The sequence below is a fragment of the Ambystoma mexicanum genome, chromosome 3q, assembly GCF_040938575.1.
Source record: "Ambystoma mexicanum isolate Mex_15411 chromosome 3q, UKY_AmexF1_1, whole genome shotgun sequence".
NCBI classification, from domain to species: domain Eukaryota; kingdom Metazoa; phylum Chordata; class Amphibia; order Caudata; family Ambystomatidae; genus Ambystoma; species Ambystoma mexicanum.
This window is the reverse complement of record NC_090926.1, coordinates 1,286,523,838-1,286,546,187: the sequence shown is the minus strand read 5'-3', so window position 1 is coordinate 1,286,546,187 and position 22,350 is coordinate 1,286,523,838.

Genomic DNA, 22,350 nt, shown 5'->3' with positions numbered 1-22,350 from the left:
CCTCTGCTTGAGAGACAGCACTGGGAGCTGCCCTGTCACTGGGGTCAGATAACCCTCACCTCTGCTTGAGAGACAGCACTGGGAGCTGCCCTGTTGCTGGTGTCAGAGAACCCTCATTTCTGCTTCAGAGACAGCACTGGAGGCTGCCCTGTCACTGGGGGTCAGAGACCCTCACCTCTGCTTCAGAGACAGCACTGGGAGCTGCCCTGTCACTGGGGTCAGAGAGCCCTCACTTCTGCTTCAGAGACAGCACTGGGAGCTTCCCTTCATTCGGTTCAGAGACCCCTCACCTCTGCCTCATAGACAGCACTGGGAGCTACCCTGTCACTGCGGTCAGAGAACCCTCATCTCTGCTTCAGAGGCAGCACTGGGAGCTGCCCTGTCACTGGGATCAGAGACCACTCACCTCTGCTGCAGAGACAGCACTGAGAGCTGCCCTGTCACTGGGGTCAGAGACCCCCCTCACCTCTGCTGCAGAGACAGCACTGGAAGCTTCCCTGTCACTGGGACCATAGAGCCCTCACCTCTGGTTCAGAGACAGCGCTGGGAGCTGCCCTGTCACTGGGTTCAGAGAGCCCTCACCTCTGCTTCAGAGACAGCGCTGGGAGCTGCCCTGTCACTGGGGTCAGATAACCCTGACCTCTGCTTCAGAGACAGCACTGGGAGCTGCCCTGTCACTGGGGTCAGAGAGCTCTCACCTCTGCTTCAGAGACAGCACTGGGAGCTGCCCTGTCACTGGGGTCAGAGAGCCCCCTCGCCTCTGCTTCAGAGACAGCACTGGGAGCTGCCCTGTCACTAGGGTCAGAGAGCCATCACCCCTGCTTCAGAGACAGCACTAGGTGCTGCCCTGTCACTGGGGTCAGAGACCCTCACCACTGCTTCAGAGACAGCACTGGGAGCTGCCCTGTCACTGCGGTCAGAGAGCCCCCTTGCCTCTGCTTCAGAGACAGCACTGGGAGCTGCCCTGTCACTGGGGTCAGAGAGCCATCACCCCTGCTCCAGAGACAGCACTGGGAGCTGCCCTGTCACTGGGGTCAGAGACCCTCACCACTGCTTCAGAGACAGCACTGGGAGCTGCCCTGTCACTGGGGTTAGAGACCCTCACCTCTGCTTCAGAGACAGTGCTGGGAGCTGCCCTGTCACTGGGGTCAGATAACCCACACCTCTGCTTCAGAGACAGCACTGGGAGCTGCCCTGTCACTGGGGTCAGAGAGCACTCACCTCTGCTTCAGAGACAGCACTGGGAGCTGACCGATCACTGGGGACAGAGAGCCCCCTCGCCTCTGCTTCAGAGACAGCACTGGGAGCTGCCCTGTCACTGGGGTCGATGAGCCCTCACCTCTGCTTCAGAGACAGCACTGGGAGCTGCCCTGTCACTGGGGTCAGAGAGCCCCCACCTCTTTTTCAGAGACAGCACTGGGGCTGCCCTGTCACTGGGGGTCAAAGAGCCTCATCTCTGCTTCAGAGACAGCACTGGGAGCTGCCCTGTCACTGGGGCCAGAGAGCCCCCACCTCTGCTTCAGAGCAGCACTGGGAGCTGCCCTGTCACTGGGGTCAGAGAGCTTTCACCTCTGCTTCAGAGACAGCACTGGGAGCTGCCCTGTCACTGGGGTCAGAGAGCTCTCACCTCTGCTTCAGAGACAGCACTTGGAGCTGCCCTGTCACTGGGGTCAGAGAGCCCCCTCGCCTCTGCTTCAGAGGCAGCACCGGGAGCTGCCCTGTCACTGGGGTCGATGAGCCCTCACCTCTGCTTCAGAAACAGCACTGGGAGCTGCCCTGTCACTGGGGTCAGAGAGCTCTCACCTTTGCTTCAGAGACAGCAGTGGGCGCTGCCCTGTCACTGGGGTCAGAGAGCTCTCACCTCTGCTTCAGAGACAGCACTTGGAGCTGCCCTGTCACTGGGGTCAGAGAGCCCCCTCGCCTCTGCTTCAGAGGCAGCACTGGGAGCTGCCCTGTCACTGGGGTCGATGAGCCCTCACCTCTGCTTCAGAGACAGCACTGGGAGCTACCCTCTCACTGGGGTCAGAGAACCCTCATCTCTGCTTTATAGACAACACTGGGCGCTGCCCTGTCACTGGGCTCAGAGACCCCTCACCTCTGCTGCCGAGACAGCGCTGGGAGCTGCCCTGTCACTGGGGTCAGAGAGCCATCACCCCTGCTTCAGAGACAGCACTGGGAGCTGCCCTGTCACTGGGGTCAGAGACCCTCACCACTGCTTCATGGACAGCACTGGGAGCTGCCCTGTCACTGGGGTCAGAGACCCTCACCTCTGCTTCAGAGACAGTGCTGGGAGCTGCCCTGTCACTGGGGTCAGATAACCCTCACCTCTGCTTCAGAGACAGCACTGGGAGCTGCCCTGTCACTGGGGTCAGAGAGCACTCACCTCTGCTTCAGAGACAGCACTGGGAGCTGACCTATCACTGGGGACAGAGAGCCCCCTCGCCTCTGCTTCAGAGACAGCACTGGGAGCTGCCCTGTCACTGGGGTCGATGAGCCCTCACCTCTGCTTCAGAGCCAGCACTGGGAGCTGCCCTGTTACTGGGGTCAGAGAGCCCCCACCTCTGTTTCAGAGACAGCACTGGGGCTGCCCTGTCACTGGGGGTCAAAGACCCTCATCTCTGCTTCAGAGACAGCACTGGGAGCTGCCCTGTCACTGGGGCCAGAGAGCCCCCACCTCTGCTTCAGAGCAGCACTGGGAGCTGCCCTGTCACTGGGGTCAGAGAGCTTTCACCTCTGCTTCAGAGACAGCACTGGGAGCTGCCCTGTCACTGGGGTCAGAGAGCTCTCACCTCTGCTTCAGAGACAGCACTTGGAGCTGCCCTGTCACTGGGGTCGGAGAGCCCCCTCGCCTCTGCTTCAGAGGCAGCACTGGGAGCTGCCCTGTCACTGGGGTCGATGAGCCCTCACCTCTGCTTCAGAGACAGCACTGGGAGCTGCCCTATCACTGGGGTCAGAGAGCTCTCACCTCTGCTTCAGAGACAGCAGTGGGGGCTACCCTCTCACTGGGGTCAGAGAACCCTCATCTCTGCTTTATAGACAACACTGGGCGCTGCCCTGTCACTGGGCTCAGAGACCCCTCACCTCTGCTGCCGAGACAGCACTGGGAGCTGGCCTGTCACTGGGGTCAGATAACCCTCACCTCTACTTCAGAGACAGCACTGGGAGCTGCCCTGTCACTCGGGTCAGAGAGCTCTCACCTCTGCTTCAGAGACAGCACTGGGAGCTGCCCTGTCACCGTGGTCAGAGAGCCCCCTCACCTCTGCTTCAGAGGCAGCACTGGGAGCTGCCTTGTCACTGGGGTCGATGAGCACTCACCTCTGCTTCAGAGACAGCACTGGGAGCTGCCCTGTTGCTGGGGTCAGAGAACCCTCATCTCTGCTTTATAGACAGCACTGGGAGCTGCCCTGTTACTGGGGTCAGAGAGCCCCCACCTCTGCTTCAGAGACAGCACTGGGGCTGGCCTGTCACTGGGGGTCAGAGACCCTCACCTCTGCTTCAGAGACAGCACTGGGGCTGCCCTGTCACTGGGGGTCAGAGACCCTCACCTCTGCTTCAGAGACAGCACTGGGAGCTGCCCTGTCACTGGGGCCAGAGAGCACCCACCTCTGCTTCAGAGCTGCACTGGGAGCCGCCCTGTCACTGGGGTCAGATGATCCTCACCTCTGCTTGAGAGACAGCACTGGGAGCTGCCCTATCACCGGGGTTCAGCGACCCTCACCTATGCTTCAGAGACAGCACTGGGAGCTGCCCTGTCACTGGGGTCAGAGAGCTCTCACCTCTGCTTCAGAGATAGCACTGGGAGCTGCCCTGTCACTGGGGTCAGAGAGCCCTCACCTCTGATTCAGAGACAGCACTGGGAGCTTCCCTTCATTCGGGTCAGAGACCCCTCACCTCTGCTTCAGAGACAGCACTGGGGACTACCCTGTCACTGGGGTCAGAGAACCCTCATCTCTGCTTTATAGACAACACTGGGAGCTGCCCTGTCACTGGGCTCAGAGACCCTCACCTCTGCTGCAGAGACAGCACTGAGAGCTGCCCTGCCACTGGGGTCAGAGACCCACCTCACCTCTGCTGCAGAGACAGCACAGGGAGCTGCCCTGTCACTGGGGTCAGAGAGCCCTCGCCTCTGCTTCAGACACAGCACTGGGAGCTGCCCTGTCACTGGGTTCAGAGACCCCCCTTACCTCTGCTTCAGAGACAGCACTGGGAGCTGCCCTGTCACTGGGGTCAGATGATCCTCACCTCTGCTTGAGAGACAGCACTGGGAGCTGCCCTGTCACTGGGGTCAGATAACCCTCACCTCTGCTTGAGAGACAGCGCTGGGAGCTGCCCTGTCACTGGGGTCAGAGAGCTCTCACCTCTGCTTCAGAGATAGCACTGGGAGCTGCCCTGTCACTGGGGTCATAGAGCCCTCACCTCTGATTCAGAGACAGCACTGGGAGCTTCCCTTCATTCGGGTCAGAGACCCCTCACCTCTGCTTCAGAGACAGCACTGGGGACTACCCTGTCACTGGGGTCAGAGAACCCTCATCTCTGCTTTATAGACAACACTGGGAGCTGCGCTGTCACTGGGCTCAGAGACCCCTCAACTCTGCTGCAGAGACAGCACTGAGAGCTGCCCTGTCACTGGGGTCAGAGACCCCCCTCACCTCTGCTGCAGACACAGCACAGGGAGCTGCCCTGTAACTGGGGTGAGAGAGCCCTCGCCTCTGCTTCAGACACAGCACTGGGAGATGCCCTGTCACTGGGGTCAGAGAGCCCTCACCTCTGCTACAGGGACAGCACTGGGAGCTGCCCTGTCACTGGGGTCAGAGAGCCCTCACTTCTACTTCAGAGACAGCACTGGGAGCTGCCCTGTCACTGGGGTCAGAGAGACCTCACCTCTGCTGCAGAGACAGCACTGGGAGCTGCCCTGTCACTGGGGTCAGAGAGCCCTAATCTCTGCTTCAGAGACAGCGCTGGGAGCTGCCCTTTTACTCGGGTCATATAACCCTCACCTCTGCTTCAGAGACAGCACTGGGAGCTGCCCTGTCACTGGGGTCAGAAAGCTCTCACCTCTGCTTCAGAGACAGCACTGGGAGCTGCCCTGTGACTGGGGTCAAAGAGCGCCCTCGCCTCTGCTCCAGAGACAGCACTGGGAGCAGCCCTGTCACTGGGGTCAGAAAGCCATCACCCCTGCTTCAGAGACAGCACTGGGAGCTGCCCTGTCACTGGGGTCAGAGACCCTCACCACTGCTTCAGAGACTGCACTGGGAACTTCCCTTCATTGGGGTCATAGACCCCCCACCTCTGCTTCAGAGACAGCACTGGGAGCTGCCCTGTCACTGGTGTCAGAGACCCCCCTCACCTCTGCTGCGGGGAAAGCACTGGGAGCTGCCCTGTCACTGGGTGCAGGTAGCCCTCACCGCTGCTTCAGAGACAGCACTGGGAGCTGCCCTGTTACTGGGGTCGGTGAGCCCTCACCTCTGCTTCAGAGACAGCACTGGGGGCTGCCCTGTCGCTGTGGTCAGAAAACCCTAATCTCTGCTTTATAGACAGCACTGGGAGGTGCCCTGTCACTGGGGTCCGATAGCCCTCGCCTCTGCTTCAGAGACAGCACTGGGAGTTGCCCTGTCACTGGGGTTAGAGACCCCTCACCTCTGCTGCAGGGACAGCACTGGGAGCTGCCCTGTCACTGGGGTCGATGAGCCCTCACCTCTGCTGCAGGGACAGCACTGAGAGCTGCCCTGTTGCTGGGGTCAGAGAACCCTCATCTCTGCTTCGTAGACAGCACTGGGAGCTGCCCTTTCACTGGGGTCAGAGACCCCTCACCTCTGCTACAGAGACAGCACTGGGAGCTGCCCTGTCACTGGGGTCAATGAGCCCTCACCTCTGCTGCAGAGACAGCACTGGGAGCTGCCCTGTCACTGGGGTCAGAGAGCCCCCACCTCTGCTTCAGAGACAGCACTGGGGGCTGCCCTGTCGCTGGGGGTCAGAGACCCTCTCCTCTGCTTCAGAGACAGCACTTGGAGCTGCCCTGTCACTGGGGTCAGAGAGACCTCACCTCTGCTTCAGAGACAGCACTGGGAGCTGCCCTGTCACTGGGGTCAGATAACCCTCACCTCTGCTTGAGAGACAGCGCTGGGAGCTGCCCTGTCACTGGGGTCAGATAACTCTCACCTCTGCTTCAGAGACAGCACTGGGAGCTGCCCTGTCACTGGGGTCAGAGAGCTCTCACCTCTGCTTCAGAGACAGCACTGGGAGCTGCCCTGTCACTGGGGTCAGAGAGCCCTCACCTCTGATTCAGAGACAGCACTGGGAGCTTCCCTTCATTCGGGTCAGAGATCCCTCACCTCTGCTTCAGAGACAGAACTGGGGACTACCCTGTCACTGGGGTCAGAGAACCCTCATCTCTGCTTTATAGACAACACTGGGAGCTGAGCTGTCACTGGGTTCAGAGACCCCTCACCTCTGCTGCAGAGACAGCACTGAGAGCTGCCGTGTCACTGGGGTCCGAGACCACCCTCACCTCTGCTGCAGACACAGCGCAGGGAGCTGCCCTGTAACTGGGGTCAGAGAGCCCTCGCCTCTGCTTCAGACACAGCACTGGGAGATGCCCTGTCACTGGGGTCAGAGAGCCCTCACCTCTGCTACAGGGACAGCACTGGGAGCTGCCCTGTCACTGGGGTCAGAGAGCCCTCACTTCTACTTCAGAGACAGCACTGGGAGCTGCCCTGTCACTGGGGTCAGAGAGACCTCACCTCTGCTGCAGAGACAGCACTGGGAGCTGCCCTGTCACTTGGGTCAGAGAGCCCTCACCTCTGCTTCAGAGACAGCGCTGGGAGCTGCCCTTTTACTCGGGTCATATAACCCTCACCTCTGCTTCAGAGACAGCACTGGGAGCTGCCCTGTCACTGGGGTCAGAAAGCTCTCACCTCTGCTTCAGAGACAGCACTGGGAGCTGCCCTGTGACTGGGGTCAAAGAGCGCCCTCGCCTCTGCTCCAGAGACAGCACTGGGAGCAGCCCTGTCACTGGGGTCAGAGAGCCATCACCCCTGCTTCAGAGACAGCACTGGGAGCTGCCCTGTCACTGGGGTCAGAGACCCTCACCACTGCTTCAGAGACAGCACTGGGAGCTTCCCTTCATTGGGGTCATAGACCCCCCACGTCTGCTTCAGAGACAGCACTGGGAGCTGCCCTGTCACTGGTGTCAGAGACCCCCCTCACCTCTGCTGCAGGGAAAGCACTGGGAGCTGCCCTGTCACTGGGTGCAGGTAGCCCTCACCGCTGCTTCAGAGACAGCACTGGGAGCTGCCCTGTCACTGGGGTCGGTGAGCCCTCACCTCTGCTTCAGAGACAGCACTGGGCGCTGCCCTGTCGCTGTGGTCAGAAAACCCTAATCTCTGCTTTATAGACAGCACTGGGAGGTGCCCTGTTACTGGGGTCGGTGAGCCCTCACCTCTGCTTCAGAGACAGCACTGGGGGCTGCCCTGTCGCTGTGGTCAGAAAACCCTAATCTCTGCTTTATAGACAGCACTGGGAGGTGCCCTGTCACTGGGGTCCGATAGCCCTCGCCTCTGCTTCAGAGACAGCACTGGGAGTTGCCCTGTCACTGGGGTTAGAGACCCCTCACCTCTGCTGCAGGGACAGCACTGGGAGCTGCCCTGTCACTGGGGTCGATGAGCCCTCACCTCTGCTGCAGGGACAGCACTGAGAGCTGCCCTGTTGCTGGGGTCAGAGAACCCTCATCTCTGCTTCGTAGACAGCACTGGGAGCTGCCCTTTCACTGGGGTCAGAGACCCCTCACCTCTGCTACAGAGACAGCACTGGGAGCTGCCCTGTCACTGGGGTCAATGAGCCCTCACCTCTGCTGCAGAGACAGCACTGGGAGCTGCCCTGTCACTGGGGTCAGAGAGCCCCCACCTCTGCTTCAGAGACAGCACTGGGGGCTGCCCTGTCACTGGGGGTCAGAGACCCTCTCCTCTGCTTCAGAGACAGCACTTGGAGCTGCCCTGTCACTGGGGTCAGAGAGACCTCACCTCTGCTTCAGAGACAGCACTGGGAGCTGCCCTGTCACTGGGGTCAGATAACCCTCACCTCTGCTTGAGAGACAGCGCTGGGAGCTGCCCTGTCACTGGGGTCAGATAACTCTCACCTCTGCTTCAGAGACAGCACTGGGAGCTGCCCTGTCACTGGGGTCAGAGAGCTCTCACCTCTGCTTCAGAGACAGCACTGGGAGCTGCCCTGTCACTGGGGTCAGAGAGCCCTCACCTCTGATTCAGAGACAGCACTGGGAGCTTCCCTTCATTCGGGTCAGAGACCCCTCACCTCTGCTTCAGAGACAGAACTGGGAGCTGCCCTGTCACTGGGGTCAGAGAGCTCTCACCTCTGCTTCAGAGACAGCACTGGGAGCTGCCCTGTCACTGGGGTCAGAGAGCCCTCACCTCTGATTCAGAGACAGCACTGGGAGCTTCCCTTCATTCGGGTCAGAGACCCCTCACCTCTGCTTCAGAGACAGAACTGGGGACTACCCTGTCACTGGGGTCAGAGAACCCTCATCTCTGCTTTATAGACAACACTGGGAGCTGCGCTGTCACTGGGCTCAGAGACCCCTCACCTCTGTTGCAGAGACAGCACTGAGAGCTGCCGTGTCACTGGGGTCAGAGACCCCCCTCACCTCTGCTGCAGACACAGCGCAGGGAGCTGCCCTGTAACTGGGGTCAGAGAGCCCTCGCCTCTGCTTCAGACACAGCACTGGGAGATGCCCTGTCACTGGGGTCAGAGAGCCCTCACCTCTGCTACAGGGACAGCACTGGGAGCTGCCCTGTCACTGGGGTCAGAGAGCCCTCACTTCTACTTCAGAGACAGCACTGGGAGCTGCCCTGTCACTGGGGTCAGAGAGACCTCACCTCTACTGCAGAGACAGCACTGGGAGCTGCCCTGTCACTGGGGTCAGAGAGCCCTCACCTCTGCTTCAGAGACAGCGCTGGGAGCTGCCCTTTTACTCGGGTCATATAACCCTCACCTCTGCTTCAGAGACAGCACTGGGAGCTGCCCTGTCACTGGGGTCAGAAAGCTCTCACCTCTGCTTCAGAGACAGCACTGGGAGCTGCCCTGTGACTGGGGTCAAAGAGCGCCCTCACCTCTGCTCCAGAGACAGCACTGGGAGCAGCCCTGTCACTGGGGTCAGAGAGCCATCACCCCTGCTTCAGAGACAGCACTGGGAGCTGCCCTGTCACTGGGGTCAGAGACCCTCACCACTGCTTCAGAGACAGCACTGGGAGCTTCCCTTCATTGGGGTCATAGACCCCCCACCTCTGCTTCAGAGACAGCACTGGGAGCTGCCCTGTCACTGGTGTCAGAGACCCCCCTCACCTCTGCTGCAGGGAAAGCACTGGGAGCTGCCCTGTCACTGGGTGCAGGTAGCCCTCACCGCTGCTTCAGAGACAGCACTGGGAGCTGCCCTGTCACTGGGGTCGGTGAGCCCTCACCTCTGCTTCAGAGACAGCACTGGGGGCTGCCCTGTCGCTGTGGTCAGAAAACCCTAATCTCTGCTTTATAGACAGCACTGGGAGGTGCCCTGTCACTGGGGTCCGATAGCCCTCGCCTCTGATTCAGAGACAGCACTGGGAGTTGCCCTGTCACTGGGGTTAGAGACCCTCACCTCTGCTGCAGAGACAGCACTAGGAGCTGCCCTGTCACTGGGGTCGATGAGCCCTCACCTCTGCTGCAGAGACAGCACTGAGAGCTGCCCTGTTGCTGGGGTCAGAGAACCCTCATCTCTGCTTCGTAGACAGCACTGGGAGCTGCCCTTTCACTGGGGTCAGAGACCCCTCACCTCTGCTACAGAGACAGCACTGGGAGCTGCCCTGTCACTGGGGTCAATGAGCCCTCACCTCTGCTGCAGAAACAGCACTGGGAGCTGCCCTGTCACTGGGGTCAGAATGCCCCCACCTCTGCTTCAGAGACAGCACTGGGGGCTGCTTTGTCACTGGGGGTCAGAGACCCTCTCCTCTGCTTCAGAGACAGCACTTGGAGCTGCCCTGTCACTGGGGTCAGAGAGACCTCACCTCTGCTTCAGAGACAGCACTGGGAGCTGCCCTGTCACTGGGGTCAGGTAGCCCTCTCCTCTGCTTCAGAGACAGCACTGGGAGCTGCCCTGTCACTGGGGCCAGAGAGCCCCCACCTCTGCTTCAGAGTAGCACTGGGAGCTGCCCTGTCACTGGGGTCAGAGAGCCCTCACCTCTGCTTCAGAGACAGCACTGGGAGCTGCCCTGTCACTGGGGTCAGAGGCCCTCACCACTGCTTCAGAGACAGCACTGGGAGCTTCCCTTCATTGGGGTCATAGACCCCCCACCTCTGCTTCAGAGACAGCGCTGGAGCTGCCCTGTCACTGGTGTCAGAGACCCCCCTCACCTCTGCTGCAGGGAAAGCACTGGGAGCTGCCCTGTCACTGGGTGCAGGTAGCCCTCACCGCTGCTTCAGAGACAGCACTGGGAGTTGCCCTGTCACTGGGGTTAGAGACCCCTCACCTCTGCTGCAGAGACAGCACTGTGAGCTGCCCTGTCACTGGGGTCGATGAGCCCTCACCTCTGCTGCAGAGACAGCACTGAGAGCTGCCCTGTTGCTGGGGTCACCCTCATCTCTGCTTCGTAGACAGCACTGGGAGCTGCCCTTTCACTGGGGTGAGAGACCCCTCACCTCTGCTACAGAGACAGCACTGGGAGCTGCCCTGTCACTGGGGTCAATGAGCCCTCACCTCTGCTGCAGAGACAGCACTGGGAAGTGCCCTGTCACTGGGGTCAGAGAGCCCTCACCTCTGCTTCAGAGACAGCACTGGGAGCTTCCCTTCATTCAGTTCAGAGACCCCTCACCTCTGCTGCAGAGACAGCACTGAGAGCTGCCCTGTCACTGGGGGTCAGAGACCCTCATCTCTGCTTCAGAGACAGCACTGGGAGCTGCCCTGTCACTGGGGCCAGAGAGCCCCCACCTCTGCTTCAGAGCAGCACTGGGAGCTGCCCTGTCACTGGGGTCAGAGAGCTTTCACCTCTGCTTCAGAGACAGCACTGGGAGCTGCCCTGTCACTGGGGTCAGAGAGCTCTCACCTCTGCTTCAGAGACAGCACTTGGAGCTGCCCTGTCACTGGGGTCAGAGAGTCCCCTCGCCTCTGCTTCAGAGGCAGCACTGGGAGCTGCCCTGTCACTGGGGTCGATGAGCCCTCACCTCTGCTTCAGAGACAGCACTGGGAGCTGCCCTGTCACTGGGGTCAGAGAGCTCTCACCTCTGCTTCAGAGACAGCAGTGGGGGCTACCCTCTCACTGGGGTCAGAGAACCCTCATCTCTGCTTTATAGACAACACTGGGCGCTGCCCTGTCACTGGGCTCAGAGACCCCTCACCTCTGCTGCCGAGACAGCGCTGGGAGCTGCCCTGTCACTGGGGTCAGAGAGCCATCACCCCTGCTTCAGAGACAGCACTGGGAGCTGCCCTGTATCTGGGGTCAGAGACCCTCACCACTGCTTCATGGACAGCACTGGGAGCTGCCCTGTCACTGGGGTCAGAGACCCTCACCTCTGCTTCAGAGACAGTGCTGGGAGCTGTCCTGTCACTGGGGTCAGATAACCCTCACCTCTGCTTCAGAGACAGCACTGGGAGCTGCCCTGTCACTGGGGTCAGAGAGCACTCACCTCTGCTTCAGAGACAGCACTGGGAGCTGACCTATCACTGGGGACAGAGAGCCCCCTCGCCTCTGCTTCAGAGACAGCACTGGGAGCTGCCCTGTCACTGGGGTCGATGAGCCCTCACCTCTGCTTCAAAGACAGCACTGGGAGCTGCCCTGTTACTGGGGTCAGAGAGCCCCCACCTCTGTTTCAGAGACAGCACTGGGGCTGCCCTGTCACTGGGGGTCAGAGACCCTCATCTCTGCTTCAGAGACAGCACTGGGAGCTGCCCTGTCACTGGGGCCAGAGAGCCCCCACCTCTGCTTCAGAGCAGCACTGGGAGCTGCCCTGTCACTGGGGTCAGAGAGCTTTCACCTCTGCTTCAGAGACAGCACTGGGAGCTGCCCTGTCACTGGGGTCAGAGAGCTCTCACCTCTGCTTCAGAGACAGCACTTGGAGCTGCCCTGTCACTGGGGTCGGAGAGCCCCCTCGCCTCTGCTTCAGAGGCAGCACTGGGAGCTGCCCTGTCACTGGGGTCAGAGAGCCCCCACCTCTGCTTCAGAGACAGCACTGGGGGCTGCCCTGTCACTGGGGGTCAGAGACCCTCTCCTCTGCTTCAGAGACAGCACTTGGAGCTGCCCTGTCACTGGGGTCAGAGAGACCTCACCTCTGCTTCAGATCAGCACTGGGAGCTGCCCTGTCACTGGGGTCAGATAACCCTCACCTCTGCTTGAGAGACAGCGCTGGGAGGTGCCCTGTCACTGGGGTCAGATAACTCTCACCTCTGCTTCAGAGACAGCACTGGGAGCTGCCCTGTCACTGGGGTCAGAGAGCTCTCACCTCTGCTTCAGAGACAGCACTGGGAGCTGCCCTGTCACTGGGGTAGGAGAGCCCTCACCTCTGATTCAGAGACAGCACTGGGAGCTTCCCTTCATTCGGGTCAGAGACCCCTCACCTCTGCTTCAGAGACAGAACTGGGGACTACCCTGTCACTGGGGTCAGAGAACCCTCATCTCTGCTTTATAGACAACACTGGGAGCTGCGCTGTCACTGGGCTCAGAGACCCCTCACCTCTGCTGCAGGGACAGCACTGAGAGCTGCCGTGTCACTGGGGTCAGAGACCCCCCTCACCTCTGCTGCAGACACAGCGCAGGGAGCTGCCCTGTAACTGGGGTCAGAGAGCCCTCGCCTCTGCTTCAGACACAGCACTGGGAGATGCCCTGTCACTGGGGTCAGCGAGCCCTCACCTCTGCTTCAGACACAGCACTGGGAGCTGCCCTGTCACTGGGGTCAGAGAGCCCTCACTTCTACTTCAGAGACAGCACTGGGAGCTGCCCTGTCACTGGGGTCAGAGAGACCTCACCTCTGCTGCAGAGACAGCACTGGGAGCTGCCCTGTCACTGGGGTCAGAGAGCCCTCACCTCTGCTTCAGAGACAGCGCTGGGAGCTGCCCTTTTACTCGGGTCATATAACCCTCACCTCTGCTTCAGAGACAGCACTGGGAGCTGCCCTGTCACTGGGGTCAGAAAGCTCTCACCTCTGCTTCAGAGACAGCACTGGGAGCTGCCCTGTCACTGGGGTCAGAGACCCTCACCACTGCTTCAGAGACAGCACTGGGAGCTTCCCTTCATTGGGGTCATAGACCCCCCACCTCTGCTTCAGAGACAGCACTGGGAGCTGCCCTGTCACTGGGGTCAGAGAGCCATCACCCCTGCTTCAGAGACAGCACTGGGAGCTGCCCTGTCACTGGGGTCAGAGACCCTCACCACTGCTTCAGAGACAGCACTGGGAGCTTCCCTTCATTGGGGTCATAGACCCCCCACCTCTGCTTCAGAGACAGCACTGGGAGCTGCCCTGTCACTGGTGTCAGAGACCCCCCTCACCTCTGCTGCAGGGAAAGCACTGGAGCTGCCCTGTCACTGGGTGCAGGTAGCCCTCACCGCTGCTTCAGAGACAGCACTAGGAGCTGCCCTGTCACTGGGGTCGGTGAGCCCTCACCTCTGCTTCAGAGACAGCACTGGGGGCTGCCCTGTCGCTGTGGTCAGAAAACCCTAATCTCTGCTTTATAGACAGCACTGGGAGGTGCCCTGTCACTGGGGTCCGATATAACCCTCACCTCTGCTTCAGAGACAGCACTGGGAGCTGCCCTGTCACTGGGGTCAGAAAGCTCTCACCTCTGCTTCAGAGACAGCACTGGGAGCTGCCCTGTCACTGGGGTCAGAGACCCTCACCACTGCTTCAGAGACAGCACTGGGAGCTTCCCTTCATTGGGGTCAAAGAGCGCCCTCGCCTCTGCTCCAGAGACAGCACTGGGAGCAGCCCTGTCACTGGGGTCAGAGAGCCATCACACCTGCTTCAGAGACAGCACTGGGAGCTGCCCTGTCACTGGGGTCAGAGACCCTCACCACTGCTTCAGAGACAGCACTGGGAGCTTCCCTTCATTGGGGTCATAGACCCCCCACCTCTGCTTCAGAGACAGCACTGGGAGCTGCCCTGTCACTGGTGTCAGAGACCCCCCTCACCTCTGCTGCAGGGAAAGCACTGGGAGCTGCCCTGTCACTGGGTGCAGGTAGCCCTCACCGCTGCTTCAGAGACAGCACTGGGAGCTGCCCTGTCACTGGGGTCGGTGAGCCCTCACCTCTGCTTCAGAGACAGCACTGGGGGCTGCCCTGTCGCTGTGGTCAGAAAACCCTAATCTCTGCTTTATAGACAGCACTGGGAGGTGCCCTTTCACTGGGGTCAGAGACCCCTCACCTCTGCTACAGAGACAGCACTGGGAGCTGCCCTGTCACTGGGGTCAATGAGCCCTCACCTCTGCTGCAGAGACAGCACTGGGAGCTGCCCTGTCACTGGGGTCAGAATGCCCCCACCTCTGCTTCAGAGACAGCACTGGGGGCTGCTTTGTCACTGGGGGTCAGAGACCCTCTCCTCTGCTTCAGAGACAGCACTTGGAGCTGCCCTGTCACTGGGGTCAGAGAGACCTCACCTCTGCTTCAGAGACAGCACTGGGAGCTACCCTGTCACTGGGGTCAGGTAGCCCTCACCTCTGCTTCAGAGACAGCACTGGGAGCTGCCCTGTCACTGGGGCCAGAGAGCCCCCACCTCTGCTTCAGAGTAGCACTGGGAGCTGCCCTGTCACTGGGGTCAGAGAGCCCTCACCTCTGCTTCAGAGACAGCACTGGGAGCTGCCCTGTCACTTGGGTCAGAGGCCCTCACCACTGCTTCAGAGACAGCACTGGGAGCTTCCCTTCATTGGGGTCATAGACCCCCCACCTCTGCTTCAGAGACAGCGCTGGAGCTGCCCTGTCACTGGTGTCAGAGACCCCCCTCACCTCTGCTGCAGGGAAAGCACTGGGAGCTGCCCTGTCACTGGGTGCAGGTAGCCCTCACCGCTGCTTCAGAGACAGCACTGGGAGTTGCCCTGTCACTGGGGTTAGAGACCCCTCACCTCTGCTGCAGAGACAGCACTGTGAGCTGCCCTGTCACTGGGGTCGATGAGCCCTCACCTCTGCTGCAGAGACAGCACTGAGAGCTGCCCTGTTGCTGGGGTCACCCTCATCTCTGCTTCGTAGACAGCACTGGGAGCTGCCCTTTCACTGGGGTGAGAGACCCCTCACCTCTGCTACAGAGACAGCACTGGGAGCTGCCCTGTCACTGGGGTCAATGAGCCCTCACCTCTGCTGCAGAGACAGCACTGGGAGGTGCCCTGTCACTGGGGTCAGAGAGCCCTCACCTCTGCTTCAGAGACAGCACTGGGAGCTTCCCTTCATTCAGTTCAGAGACCCCTCACCTCTGCTGCAGAGACAGCACTGAGAGCTGCCCTGTCACTGGGGGTCAGAGACCCTCATCTCTGCTTCAGAGACAGCACTGGGAGCTGCCCTGTCACTGGGGCCAGAGAGCCCCCACCTCTGCTTCAGAGCAGCACTGGGAGCTGCCCTGTCACTGGGGTCAGAGAGCTTTCACCTCTGCTTCAGAGACAGCACTGGGAGCTGCCCTGTCACTGGGGTCAGAGAGCTCTCACCTCTGCTTCAGAGACAGCACTTGGAGCTGCCCTGTCACTGGGGTCAGAGAGCCCCCTCGCCTCTGCTTCAGAGGCAGCACTGGGAGCTGCCCTGTCACTGGGGTCGATGAGCCCTCACCTCTGCTTCAGAGACAGCACTGGGAGCTGCCCTGTCACTGGGGTCAGAGAGCTCTCACCTCTGCTTCAGAGACAGCAGTGGGGGCTACCCTCTCACTGGGGTCAGAGAACCCTCATCTCTGCTTTATAGACAACACTGGGCTCTGCCCTGTCACTGGGCTCAGAGACCCCTCACCTCTGCTGCCGAGACAGCGCTGGGAGCTGCCCTGTCACTGGGGTCAGAGAGCCATCACCCCTGCTTCAGAGACAGCACTGGGAGCTGCCCTGTCACTGGGGTCAGAGACCCTCACCACTGCTTCATGGACAGCACTGGGAGCTGCCCTGTCACTGGGGTCAGAGATCCTCACCTCTGCTTCAGAGACAGTGCTGGGAGCTGCCCTGTCACTGGGGTCAGATAACCCTCACCTCTGCTTCAGAGCAGCACTGGGAGCTGCCCTTTCACTGGGGTCAGAGACCCCTCACCTCTGCTACAGAGACAGCACTGGGAGCTGCCCTGTCACTGGGGTCAATGAGCCCTCACCTCTGCTGCAGAGACAGCACTGGGAGCTGCCCTGTCACTGGGGTCAGAGAGCCCCCACCTCTGCTTCAGAGACAGCACTGGGGGCTGCCCTGTCACTGGGGGTCAGAGACCCTCTCCTCTGCTTCAGAGACAGCACTTGGAGCTGCCCTGTCACTGTGGTCAGAGAGACCTCACCTCTGCTTCAGAGACAGCACTGGGAGCTGCCCTGTCACTGGGGTCAGATAACCCTCACCTCTGCTTGAGAGACAGCGCTGGGAGCTGCCCTGTCACTGGGGTCAGATAACTCTCACCTCTGCTTCAGAGACAGCACTGGGAGCTGCCCTGTCACTGGGGTCAGAGAGCTCTCACCTCTGCTTCAGAGACAGCACTGGGAGCTGCCCTGTCACTGGGGTCAGAGAGCCCTCAACTCTGATTCAGAGACAGCACTGGGAGCTTCCCTTCATTCGGGTCAGAGACCCCTCACCTCTGCTTCAGAGACAGAACTGGGGACTACCCTGTCACTGGGGTCAGAGAACCCTCATCTCTGCTTTATAGACAACACTGGGAGCTGCGCTGTCACTGGGCTCAGAGACCCCTCACCTCTGCTGCAGAGACAGCACTGAGAGCTGCCGTGTCACTGGGGTCAGAGACCCCCCTCACCTCTGCTGCAGACACAGCGCAGGGAGCTGCCCTGTAACTGGGGTCAGAGAGCCCTCGCCTCTGCTTCAGACACAGCACTGGGAAATGCCCTGTCACTGGGGTCAGAGAGCCCTCACCTCTGCTACAGGGACAGCACTGGGAGCTGCCCTGTCACTGGGGTCAGAGAGCCCTCACTTCTACTTCAGAGACAGCACTGGGAGCTGCCCTGTCAGTGGGGTCAGAGAGACCTCACCTCTGCTGCAGAGACAGCACTGGGAGCTGCCCTGTCACTGGGGTCAGAGAGCCCTCACCTCTGCTTCAGAGACAGCGCTGGGAGCTGCCCTTTTACTCGGGTCATATAACCCTCACCTCTGCTTCAGAGACAGCACTGGGAGCTGCCCTGTCACTGGGGTAAGAAAGCTCTCACCTCTGCTTCAGAGACAGCACTGGGAGCTGCCCTGTGACTGGGGTCAAAGAGCGCCCTCGCCTCTGCTCCAGAGACAGCACTGGGAGCAGCCCTGTCACTGGGGTCAGAGAGCCATCACCCCTGCTTCAGAGACAGCACTGGGAGCTGCCCTGTCACTGGGGTCAGAGACCCTCACCACTGCTTCAGAGACAGCACTGGGAGCTTCCCTTCATTGGGGTCATAGACCCCCCACCTCTGCTTCAGAGACAGCACTGGGAGCTGCCCTGTCACTGGTGTCAGAGACCCCCCTCACCTCTGCTGCAGGGAAAGCACTGGGAGCTGCCCTGTCACTGGGTGCAGGTAGCCCTCACCGCTGCTTCAGAGACAGCACTGGGAGCTGCCCTGTCACTGGGGTCGGTGAGCCCTCACCTCTGCTTCAGAGACAGCACTGGGGGCTGCCCTGTCGCTGTGGTCAGAAAACCCTAATCTCTGCTTTATAGACAGCACTGGGAGGTGCCCTGTCACTGGGGTCCGATAGCCCTCGCCTCTGCTTCAGAGACAGCACTGGGAGTTGCCCTGTCACTGGGGTTAGAGACCCCTCACCTCTGCTGCAGACACAGCACTGGGAGCTGCCCTGTCACTGGGGTCGATGAGCCCTCACCTCTGCTGCAGAGACAGCACTGAGAGCTGCCCTGTTGCTGGGGTCAGAAAACCCTCATCTCTGCTTCGTAGACAGCACTGGGAGCTGCCCTTTCACTGGGGTCAGAGACCCCTCACCTCTGCTACAGAGACAGCACTGGGAGCTGCCCTGTCACTGGGGTCAATGAGCCCTCACCTCTGCTGCAGAGACAGCACTGGGAGCTGCCCTGTCACTGGGGTCAGAATGCCCCCACCTCTGCTTCAGAGACAGCACTGGGGGCTGCCCTGTCACTGGGGGTCAGAGACCCTGTCCTCTGCTTCAGAGACAGCACTTGGAGCTGCCCTGTCACTGGGGTCAGAGAGACATCATCTCTGCTTCAGAGACAGCACTGGGAGCTGCCCTGTCACTGGGGTCAGGTAGCCCTCACCTCTGCTTCAGAGACAGCACTGGGTGCTGCCCTGTCACTGGGGCCAGAGAGCCCCCACCTCTGCTTCAGAGTAGCACTGGGAGCTGCCCTGTCACTGGGGTCAGAGAGCCCTCACCTCTGCTTCAGAGACAGCACTGGGAGCTGCCCTGTCACTGGGGTCAGAGACCCTCACCACTGCTTCAGAGAAAGCACTGGAAGCTGCCCTCTCACTGGGACCATAGAGCCCTCACCTCTGCTTCAGAGACAGCGCTGGGAGCTGCCCTGTCACTGGGGTCAGAGACCCCCCTCACCTCTGCTGCAGAGAAAGCACTGGAAGATGCCCTGTCACTGGGACCATAGAGCCCTCACCTCTGCTTCAGAGACAGCGCTGGGAGCTGCCCTGTCACTGGGTCAGAGAGCCCTCACCTCTGCTTCAGAGACAGCGCTGGGAGCTGCCCTGTCACTGGGGTCAGATAACCCTCACCTCTGCTTCAGAGACAGCACTGGGAGCTGCCCTGTCACTGGGGTCAGAGAGCCATCACCCCTGCTTCAGAGACAGCACTGGGAGTTGCCCTGTCACTGGGGTCAGAGACCCTCACCTCTGCTTCAGAGACAGCACTGGGGGCTGCCCTGTCACTTGGGTCAGAGAGCTCTCACCTCTGCTTCAGAGACAGCACTGGGAGCTGTCCTGTCACTGGGGTCAGAGAGCCCCCTCGCCTCTGCTTCAGAGACAGCACAGGGAGCCGCCCTGTCACTGGGGTCAGAGAGCCATCACCCCTGCTTCAGAGACAGCACTAGGAGCTGCCCTGTCACTGGGGTCAGAGACCCTCACAACTGCTTCAGAGACAGCACTGGGAGCTGCCCTGTCACTGGGGTCAGAGAGTCCCCTCGCCTCTGCTTCAGAGACAGCACTGGGAGCTGCCCTGTCACTGGGGTCAGAGAGCCATCACCCCTGCTTCAGAGACAGCACTGGGAACTGCCCTGTCACTGGGGTCAGAGACCCTCACCACTGCTTCAGAGACAGCACTGGGAGCTGCCCTGTCACTGGGGTCAGAGAGCCCTCACCTCTGCTTCAGAGACAGCACTGGGGACTACCCTGTCACTGGGGTCAGATAACCCTCACCTCTGCTTCAGAGACAGCACTGGGAGCTGCCCTGTCACTAGTGTCAGAGAGCTCTCACCTCTGCTTCAGAGACAGCACTGGGAGCTGCCCTGTCACTGGGGTCAGAGACCCCCCTCACCTCTGCTGCAGAGACAGCACAGGGAGCTGCCCTGTCACTGGGGTCAGAGAGCCCTCGCCTCTGCTTCAGACACAGCACTGGGAGATGCCCTGTCACTGGGGTCAGAGAGCCCTCACCTCTGCTACAGAGACAGCACTGGGAGCTGCCCTGTCACTGGGGTCAGAGAGGCCTCACTTCTACTTCAGAGACAGCACTGGGAGCTGCCCTGTCACTGGGGTCAGAGAGACCTCACCTCTGCTGCAGCGACAGCACTGGGAGCTGCCCTGTCACTGGGGTCAGAGAGCCCTCACCTCTGCTTCAGAGACAGCACTGGGAGCTGCCCTGTCACTGGGGTCAGAGAGCTCTCACCTCTGCTTCAGAGACAGCACTTGGAGCTGCCCTGTCACTGGGGTCAGAGAGCCCCCTCGCCTCTGCTTCAGAGGCAGCACTGGGAGCTGCCCTGTCACTGGGGTCGATGAGCCCTCACCTCTGCTTCAGAGACAGCACTGGGAGCTGCTCTGTCACTGGGGTCAGAGAGCTCTCACCTCTGCTTCAGAGACAGCAGTGGGGGCTACCCTCTCACTGGGGTCAGAGAACCCTCATCTCTGCTTTATAGACAACACTGGGCGCTGCCCTGTCACTGGGCTCAGAGACCCCTCACCTCTGCTGCCGAGACAGCGCTGGGAGCTGGCCTGTCACTTGGGTCAGATAACCCTCACCTCTCCTTCAGAGACAGCACTGGGAGCTGCCCTGTCACTGGGGTCAGAGAGCTCTCACCTCTGCTTCAGAGACAGCACTGGGAGCTGCCCTGTCACTGGGGTCAGAGAGCCCCCTCGCCTCTGCTTCAGAGGCAGCAGTGGGAGCTGCCTTGTCACTGGGGTCGATGAGCACTCACCTCTACTTCAGAGACAGCACTGGGAGCTGCCCTGTTGCTGGGGTCAGAGAACCCTCATCTCTGCTTTATAGACAGCACTGGGAGCTGCCCTGTTACTGGGGTCAGAGAGCCCCCCCACCTCTGCTTCAGAGACAGCACTGGGGCTGGCCTGTCACTGGGGGTCAGATACCCTCACCTCTGCTTCAGAGACAGCATTGGGGCTGCCCTGTCACTGGGGGTCAGAGACCCTCACCTCTGCTTCAGAGACAGCACTGGGAGCTGCCCTGTCACTGGGGTCAGAGAACCCTCATCTCTGCTTTATAGACAACACTGGGAGCTGCCCTGTCACTGGGCTCAGAGACCCTCACCTCTGCTGCAGAGACAGCACTGAGAGCTGCCCTGCCACTGGGGTCAGAGACCCACCTCACCTCTGCTGCAGAGACAGCACAGGGAGCTGCCCTGTCACTGGGGTCAGAGAGCCCTCGCCTCTGCTTCAGACACAGCACTGGGAGCTGCCCTGTCACTGGGGTCAGTGACCCCCCTCACCTCTGCTTGAGAGACAGCACTGGGAGCTGCCCTGTCACTGGGGTCAGATGATCCTCACCTCTGCTTGAGAGACAGCACTGGGAGCTGCCCTGTCACTGGGGTCAGATAACCCTCGCCTCTGCTTGAGAGACAGCGCTGGGAGCTGCCCTGTCACTGGGGTCAGATAACTCTCATCTCTGCTTCAGAGACAGCACTGGGAGCTGCCCTGTCACTGGGGTCAGAGAGCTCTCACCTCTGCTTCAGAGACAGCACTGGGAGCTGCCCTGTCACTGGGGTCAGAGAGCCCTCACCTCTGATTCAGAGACAGCACTGGGAGCTTCCCTTCATTCGGGTCAGAGTCCCCTCACCTCTGCTTCAGAGACAGCACTGGGGACTACCCTGTCACTGGGGTCAGAGAACCCTCATCTCTGCTTTATAGACAACACTGGGAGCTGCGCTGTCACTGGGCTCAGAGACCCCTCACCTCTGCTGCAGAGACAGCACTGAGAGCTGCCCTGTCACTGGGGTCAGAGACCCCCCTCACCTCTGCTGCAGACACAGCACAGGGAGCTGCCCTGTAACTGGGGTCAGAGAGCCCTCGCCTCTGCTTCAGACACAGCACTGGGAGATGCCCTGTCACTGGGGTCAGAGAGCCCTCACCTCTGCTACAGGGACAGCACTGGGTGCTGCCCTGTCACTGAGGTCAGAGAGCCCTCACTTCTACTTCAGAGACAGCACTGGGAGCTGCCCTGTCACTGGGCTCAGAGACCCTCACCTCTGCTGCAGAGACAGCACTGAGAGCTGCCCTGCCACTGGGGTCAGAGACCCACCTCACCTCTGCTGCAGAGACAGCACAGGGAGCTGCCCTGTCACTGGGGTCAGAGACCCCCCTCACCTCTGCTTCAGAGACAGCACTGGGAGCTGCCCTGTCACTGGGGTCAGATGATCCTCACCTCTGCTTGAGAGACAGCACTGGGAGCTGCCCTGTCACTGGGGTCAGATAACCCTCACCTCTGCTTGAGAGACAGCTCTGGGAGCTGCCCTCTCACTGGGGTCAGATAACTCTCACCTCTGCTTCAGAGACAGCACTGGGAGCTGCCCTGTCACTGGGGTCAGAGAGCTCTCACCTCTGCTTCAGAGACAGCACTGGGAGCTGCCCTGTCACTGGGGTCAGAGAGCCCTCACCTCTGATTCAGAGACAGCACTGGGAGCTTCCCTTCATTCGGGTCAGAGTCCCCTCACCTCTGCTTCAGAGACAGCACTGGGGACTACCCTGTAACTGGGGTCAGAGAACCCTCATCTCTGCTTTATAGACAACACTGGGAGCTGCGCTGTCACTGGGCTCAGAGACCCCTCACCTCTGCTG